This window comes from Notothenia coriiceps, unplaced genomic scaffold, assembly GCF_000735185.1.
Source record: "Notothenia coriiceps isolate Sejong01 unplaced genomic scaffold, NC01 NC01_scaffold00024667, whole genome shotgun sequence".
Lineage (NCBI taxonomy): Eukaryota > Metazoa > Chordata > Actinopteri > Perciformes > Nototheniidae > Notothenia > Notothenia coriiceps.
In genome coordinates, this window is record NW_011357368.1 from 5907828 (window position 1) to 5916143 (window position 8316).

Sequence of the window (8316 nt, forward strand, 5' to 3'; positions counted from 1 at the left end):
CAGTATCCAGGTGTACCATGATACAAGTTTATTGGAAGGCCTGCCGAAAGAAGAGGGTCTTAATGCCGGTTTTGAAGACCTTGGTGGAAGGGGCAGATCTCAGCTGATCTGGGAGGAAGTTCCAGAGACGCGGGGCGAATGAGCAGAAGGCTCGGTCTCCCATTGTCCGGAGACGTGTGCGGGGGATGTAAAGAAGAGGAGCGTGGCTGGAGCGGAGAGAGGGGTAGATGTCTGGGTACGGATGAGGTCACAGAGGTATTTTGGGCTTTGTCCATTCAGGGCTTTGTAAGTGAGGAGCAGAACCTTAAACTGGATCCTGTAGTTGACTGGGAGCCAGTGTAGTTGGGCAAGTATGGGGGTTACGTGGGCGGACCTTTTTGAACCTGTGAGAACTCTGACTGTACTGTTCTGAACAAGTTGCAGGCGGTTGATGGATTTGGCTGGGAGACCGGAGAGGAGTGCACTGTAGTAATTCAGTCTTGAGAAGACGAGAGAGGAATGAGCTGACCATCAAGGGAGGGGCTGATGTTGGCGGCCTTCAATTTCATTAGTTATTCTTTTTTCTCCTTTAAGCCTCTAAACAGAATAACTCAGCTCATAAACATTCCTCTGAAGTGTTCTTCAAATGACCAGAAGAAGAACTTACTGACAACAGAAAGCAATGGGATATTTCCAATGGATTTTGAAATATTGCAGAAAATATGATTATAATATTATTAAATAACATAGATATTCAGCAAGCAAATATTTAGGATATTTCTATATTTTGTTCAGCAGGATTATCCCCATCTTTTCATGCTACTTTTATAATAGGTGAAGCTTTAATTCATTTGCCAGAAGTAAGTCACATACAGTCACATGACTTTGTGAAAACATCACTAAGGCTAATATTCATTGTGATGAAATAATATTAATAATAAATGTTATTATCACACCCTTGTTCAGGTGCTTAAAGATTCTTTACAAAGATAAAAAAATATATATATATATAGATTGTTAGACTTTTTTAGACACTTGTAAACAAACATGAAGATGCATATAAGCTATGCAGGATATTATTGAGTGGGGTTATTATTGAATTATTTTCTTTCTGTATAACAAAACTCCTAAGCTTGAATTACCTTATTTCAGGTATCTTACCAAAAATACATTCAAATGTTTTTGACGTAAGACAAGGGAGCCCCGGAGTGGTAAAATGCTAACTAAGACTCATTCCTGAACTGCTCTATAGTGACCTTGAATGAGACAAACACAATCCTAAAGTTCTTATAGCAATACTCCCAATTGGTTAACTACACGGAAAACACCTGAGCACCACTCGTTTTCCTCTTCCGTCCCGCTAAAATCAGGTTGCTTTTGGCCCCATGTTCTTTATCTTAGAGAGGGAATCGTGGCCCCCTTCTTCACAAGCCCTTTCATCACGGTTATCCTTTTGTATCAGGTTGTTGCATGTAGAAGTATTTCACATCAGAAAGTACAGACCCTGAATGCAACTTAATTGTTTTTACAACACGCCTGATCCGTTTGGCAGGAGGAGGAGGAAGAGGAATATTGTAGAGATGAGATGAAGGTGGCACCAGCTGTTTGTTTTCAAATGGTGTCTTTGAGGATGACCTCTGTGGCACACACGCTGCCTGCTGTGAAAGTAAAAGCCTGCCAGAAGCGATGACAGGAATGGTTATTACATAAATGGAGCCTCGGCCGCATCATACACTGCAATTCAACCGAGATAAAATCATGCAAATAACATTTCTTTCAGATGGTCTGCCGTTTTTTGGCCATTCTCCCGCAGTTCTATCTCCGTAATTGCAGTGTTTTGAGAAAATTGTCTTGTGTTTTCGACAGCTTTATTTTTCTACAGAGAGACATGGCAATCTCAGAGAGGGGAAAAAAGTCAAAAAAAACAAAGAGCCAAGCCAGATAATTGGGTTGAGATTGCAGTGACAGCCTGTTGTTAAATGTGTTAAATGAAAGTTTGATGCTTTGACTGTCATGTTTTTCTGAAGCGCCCATCACAATATTTGAAGAGCTGGAGCTGCTTTCAAAGCTTTTACCAGCACTCACTGAGGCCACTGGTGAAAAAAAAAGAAAAGGTGGTATGTAAATGAATTTGCCCCAGATTCCACAAGGATATTTTTAGTTACTGAAGTACACCTTGGTTGATCCAGCACAGGGTTATATTAATACAAATAGATAAGAAATGAAAAGATCTAACCTTACAATTCAAATCCATATTTCAAAAGCTGTCTTTGGATTGCGTCATTTGGTTTATTCTACATGCAGTTTTCTTTTAAGGGAGACTATTTATTGTGCTGCTATTGCCTTTATTAGAGTAAAAATGGGGCAACAGAGGGGCATGGTTGTTTTGGATTTCAACCAAGGTTTCCGCAGCAGGGACTGAGCTCATGTGGATTGTCTGCTAGCTCTACCAAGCTGATATTTGGCAGTCTTTTTTGTAAGATCTTTTTTTGGACATTATTACCTTTTATTAGAGAGAGGGAGTTAAAAGGGAGAGGCACGATTGCATATAGGAAACAGGGTTTCAGGGTTGGATTTCAACACGGTTCCTCCGCAGCAGCGACTGAGCCCATATAATATATATATAGTATATATATATATATACCTAGATTCCTATACTATTAGTTATTATATATACATATATATATATATGAAGGTTACTGAAAGTACACCTTAGTATAGATCCAGTGGCGGCTGATAGAAAGATAGATAATACATGAATAGGAAGTGCGGTGACCTTGATAATGTCAAACTATTTTGTGAGCGCGTCTGTTAGATCCCGTCATTTGGCGTTCATTATAAGATCATGTTTGGTCGGAGCAGTTGCCTTATGAGAGACAGTGTTTAAAAGGGGGGAAGAAGGCCATCCTCGCCGGACTGAGCCCCTTGTACATGAACACTATAAAGGGCGCGCCTACGTTGCATTTTCGCTTCTTTTAAAACGTTTATTTTTTGGGCACTATTGCGCGTTTGATTGGAGAGAAGAGCTAAAAGGGGGAGACAAAGGGAGTCCTCCTCCATAGGAGCGACTAAGGCCCATAGTACATGGCTTCCAGCTTGCCAAGTGAGCGTTTACTACAGCAGTTCTTTCATCTTTTTTCAAAGTTTTGATGGAGCTAGGGGAGGATAAGCTGATGACACATGTAAAGGACGCAGGCCTGATTCAAACTTAGACTGAGCCCTGGAGTACAGGCTCCAAGCCACCTGAGCGACTGGTGGCGCCCTACACACAGTTTCTAATGAAGATAGGGTGGCACCAGTGTCAGCTGCGTGCCGTGTCCCCGACTCTCCATCTGCACTCCTTATGGCCAAATGGATTCATTAGCCTTTTCACAATGTCACATAGTCAACCTTGTATTACGAGTATCCTTGCTCTGCCACCATAGCCTTCATTCAGTATAATTACCCCAGTCATTACAGCGAATGAGGATTAACTTCAAAACTGTCCTTCTCCTCAACTGGAGTACTAGCGGGTGGTGCTGCTTTCTGCTCTAATTGGATATCTTGGTTATGGACTGGGACCTTTAATAAACCCTGTGATGAGACGGGGGGCTGTGTAAGAGCTTATTAAGGGGCTCCTCAGAGACAAACCTCTCTGCACACCTACAAAGTCAAAGCATGGCTCCAGGCGTTTTACAACTGTAATAAAGAGTAATTCAACGGGAAAATGGTATAAATTTGGCTAGTCTAAATGTAGACAAGTGTATACACCAGACGTTCCTAGAAGAATATTTCTACATTTATATGATATGACATCTATTGGATTCTACACTGACAGTTTACCCCCTGTTGTGCCCAGAAGTGGATTTAAAAGATCATTATGTGCACAGAGCGAAGTGAAGACGATGGGTGTACGCGCTGAGGAATCAACATTGATAATGAATACAAACACGAAGTAAAAGATGTATGTCAAGAATAATGTGCCACACATATTCATTAAATAATTTGGAATGGAATCTCATTATTAGAATGTGTTCTACAGTACCGTAAATTAATTTAAGTTGTTAGCAAGAGTGTGAGATGCGTGTGTGGTTAATTGAAGTTCTTCCTATCTGGTGAGAGAGTGGATTTGGTTTTGTTGGGAGAGGCTGCATTTCAGTCTAAGTTAGCGCTGACGTAGTCCAAAGCAGCTGGCGACTTTTTTATTTTGCGTCCGTGTTGCAGCTGGAGGAGCAGGCTGAGCCGTCTGGCAGAGGAGAGAAGAATGACCTGCATCGAGGATGGAGGAGGGACCAGGAGACATGAACGAGCTGATGAAGAAACACAAGGCTGCTTGTGGCCTAGTCTGCTTCTTGCCCTCTCTTTACCGTAAGAACTGAACCATCACTATATTCCTATTCTACTTAGTTCTGTTTTTGTTCCCGATATGCAACTGGTAATGATTATATGATTACACATTTTATAATGGATGAATATCATAAGATGAGATATGAAGCAGTAAGTGTTAATTTTCGATAGCCATTGCTATTCTTTATCCACACAACGTTGTATTTTGAATTTTTGTTTCCTCTTGTGTTACTGTCGGAGATCTCTTTAGTTTGTACCCATAACACTCGTCTGCTCTGCGACATAGTCAATACGGAACTGTCACTGAATTTCTCATGTGTTTTCGGTCTGAAACTTTGCTTCTCAGCATGTGGAGAATTGTAACTTTTTCCGCAGATTGATAGACTAACGGTGTGTAGTTATGCGTTGTCATGCCTCAGGAAGTTAGGCATACTACTCGCAATGAGCTAAAAGGCAATTCACAGTATTCCAGCTTCATAAATATGTTACGACTAGGATTAAGTGTATTTTATGAACGATAATACAAATAAAAAACTCAGCTAGTTTACACATGTCAATTTTTTCTCTTAAAATACATCCGCTAGCTACTGGTACACCACCACTCACAGGATTTAAGGTGGGATAGTTGTCTCCAGATACATTCGCCCTACCAATTGAGACATTTTTAAAGAATGCGCCGCTCTGCCCCCAGTCATCCTACCCGTCGTAGTATGCGCAGGATGGAACAGCAAGGGCAAGAAGTGTGAGGCAAATGCGCGTCGCGATGGATGACAGAGTGATCGTGCTTCCACTGGCTCCAAATGAGTCCATCCTGTCCTGTCATCATGGAAACAGTTGAATTCCCGGGACCCACTGTAGCAGAGTGCTTCATCTAGCTGTGAAAGAAAAGCACTCGTCTCAAATGTTTCACGAGCGTGCACATGAGATAGAGATTTTAGTTGATGATGCCCTTCTGGCAAGACTACAAAACATCTTTTCCAGGCAGATTGATTGTCGAGGTGAAGTGCGCGACGGATGTGTGTCTGTCGATGTGTTTCATTGAGCTAGCGTGAAGCTTTTTATTTTCTGCATTTCTAGCTGCAGTGGGTAGCAGGTCTGCAGAGCTGACGCGTGTAAGAGAGAAATGCTCCGTGACAGTTATTGCATGGTGCGCGCTGACTCTTGCTCTGTCTTTGTGTGTTTCGTCGGCCCAGAACCTGGCTCGGTAGTGCAGTAGCGCTGACGAATTCCCGCTGGAGAAGCCTGAAGGAGAAGCAGATGTTCAGGGAGGAAGTATGATGCTGCTTTCTGTCCCTTAGCTACCATTGTAAGGCGAGATCGTGTCGTGTTTAAATGACGAGTGCAGAGAGAGGCGCAGTTAGGAATGACGGAGCCTTAAAGTCATGTCACATATTGTATGGCTTTAAAAGACCTAACTAACCCCAAATAAAGAAAACGGAGTAATTTATGGTGTATCCTATCAACAAGTCAGTGTCAGGATCTTCACTAGACTTCGTTGTGTTGCTGAAGAGTTGGGTTCCCAACCAATACTTAAATCCGGACCACCAAGTGATATTATCGTGTAATAAGATGTTCCTTGCCCTGATAACGTATTTTATTTGAGGTGCATCGAAGGTGGCTGGGAGTAATATTCTGGTGTTAAAACATCAAAGCACCAGGCCTCAGATTCATCTACGTTTGGTGTATCTTTTTATATGATTATTTTGTTATAAATATACTAATTTGTTCTCTGTTTTTGATGCTTAACTCCAAAGAAGACTTTCAAAAGCGGGCGGTGATTATGGTTAGGGTTAGGGGTGTTGGAGTAGAATATCAGCAATTCAAAAAGGTTTGAGAACAGGATCCAGCTTTACTCCACCTGACGCTGGAGACCGACGTATTCTCGAGTTTTCTCTGCTGAGTGCCTATTGCAGAAGGCATTTGCAAACCTTGCTTGAATGTGGCGAGCCCTGCCTCTTTTGCTTGGGTCTATTAACAGAAAAAAACCGCTGATTGTAATCGATGTGTTCATTTGAGTAAGATTGGCACTTGGCAATATGTGACACATTAACGATTGCTCTCGATGCTCCCAAGCTCAGAAAGGCGTAATAATGCGTACGATCGTATAGCTGTCACCCTCATAATGACGGCTGGCTGCGGGAGTCTTGCGTTCTCAATCGCGAGGAATGCTTGCTGGCAGCACAGTGTCTTCTGAGTCACTTCCTTCCGAAGCTAGCAGATTCCTTCCTGGCGAATCGGAAAACGAAGAGTCGCGGGAAGCATGCTAGCAAAGTGTGCAGGTGTGCCCGCCTTACATTTCCGCCCATAGATTGGGAAATTGGGCCGGTGCGCAAAGCAGTGTGATGAGCGATGAACTCTCTCTCGGACCACCTAGAGAGGTTAGGTCACACCCCTCCACTTGTAAAAAATAGCTCTTTACCCCTGCTTACACTATAGTGCCTGTGAGTGATTATCGAGCCTTCATTTTTAAACTATTTTTGCTTGATCTATTCAAGGGGACAGCCATGTTCTCTCTATCGTGAGTGACCTACGAATAGTACCGCGGATAACCATACAGTGCCGCCAGCCTGTGGATCTCCAAGTATGCTGTATAGATTGGAACAAGTGCCTCTTTTCGGCGGGCTCACTCGATGACGTAGTATATATATTTGTATAACTGGTGAATAATTCTTCGTGTCGAGCATTGGAAGCCAGTATTTTCCTCGCGAGGTTATGAGAAATAACTGATAGATTCGTGGACCGTTATATACATCGCTCTATCTGCTACGACTCATCATAGCTGACTGTCAAATATCTCCCGATCAGCACGCGAAATTTTGACTCAAAAACATAATGCGAAGGCAGAAAAGCAGACATCCTAATATACTCGCCGCACCTGTTCGTCTTGGCAGGTACTTCGCAACCGTTATCTGCTGACTCTTCCTTCTTGCCTTATCTCGTCTGCCAGTGACTAAAGAGAAACATTTAGTTATGGGCGATAACAACGCCGGTTTTAGGAATATAATGTGTGCGAGTGCATCATCCGGACGGTGTGCGTAGCCGTAGCGTACGCGTTTCCTGTGTGTGATCGACTAGAGTCGCGGTATCCTATTAATACGTGTCGTTCTTATGGCTGAACGGTCCTCCTATACAAAGTACAAAAATACCACTTCTCAAATGTAAGCCATTCGAAGATATAGTTTCTTTCGCTTTATGAGAAAAAGAGTCATCATACTTCACCATTATTGTTAGAGTGTTATGGATGTTGCAGCAGGACTCATCCACGCATCATGGGCGTCTAATATGGTTCTCATACTCAAAAATGTGCTAACTGTCAGTAACCACCTAGACTGTAGTCAGTAAATGGGTAACCACAACATTACTTAACAATTAAGCACAAACAGTTAAATATGTGGCACCAGTCCAGAGCATTTACTCTGTCCAGCCTTCAAGGTTCAGCTAAATGCGAGCAATATTTTATTAAAACCTAAACACGAGTCGTAAACTCTGTTAAAGCCGATGTCGTACCAGATGTGTTCGGGGTACCATATGTGTTCGGGGTCGTCTCTTACCAATGACGTCACGACGTAAAGCGGTCGAATGACGTCACGCATGTGTGAGTTGGCTGTACTGTCATTTACCCACGCCTGTCTAGAGTATAGAGCCTCTGCGGCACGTGACTTTTGTGTGGTGTTATCAGCGACCATTTTGGCAGGTAAACTATGGATCGGACCGCGGCCAGCGTTTTCCTACCGGTGCGAGCTGATACCATCGTCATTTAATGTCAAGGTGAAATTCGGCTGGTTGTATAGTGACAAAATTAGAAGAGGATTAAATATAAAGGCACCGGCATATAAACTGCAGGCCTGTGGTGGCTTTTCAAGACATAACGCGCGCTCTCTTGCTCTGAAGACGATCGCTGTGTACGGACGTTGCGCTTACGGGCGGGACCATCCCACAGTATACTTGTAAGCTTTCCATCAGGTTACCTCAGGGGAGACTCCTCAGAGAGCTTTACAAAAGCTTGCGGAG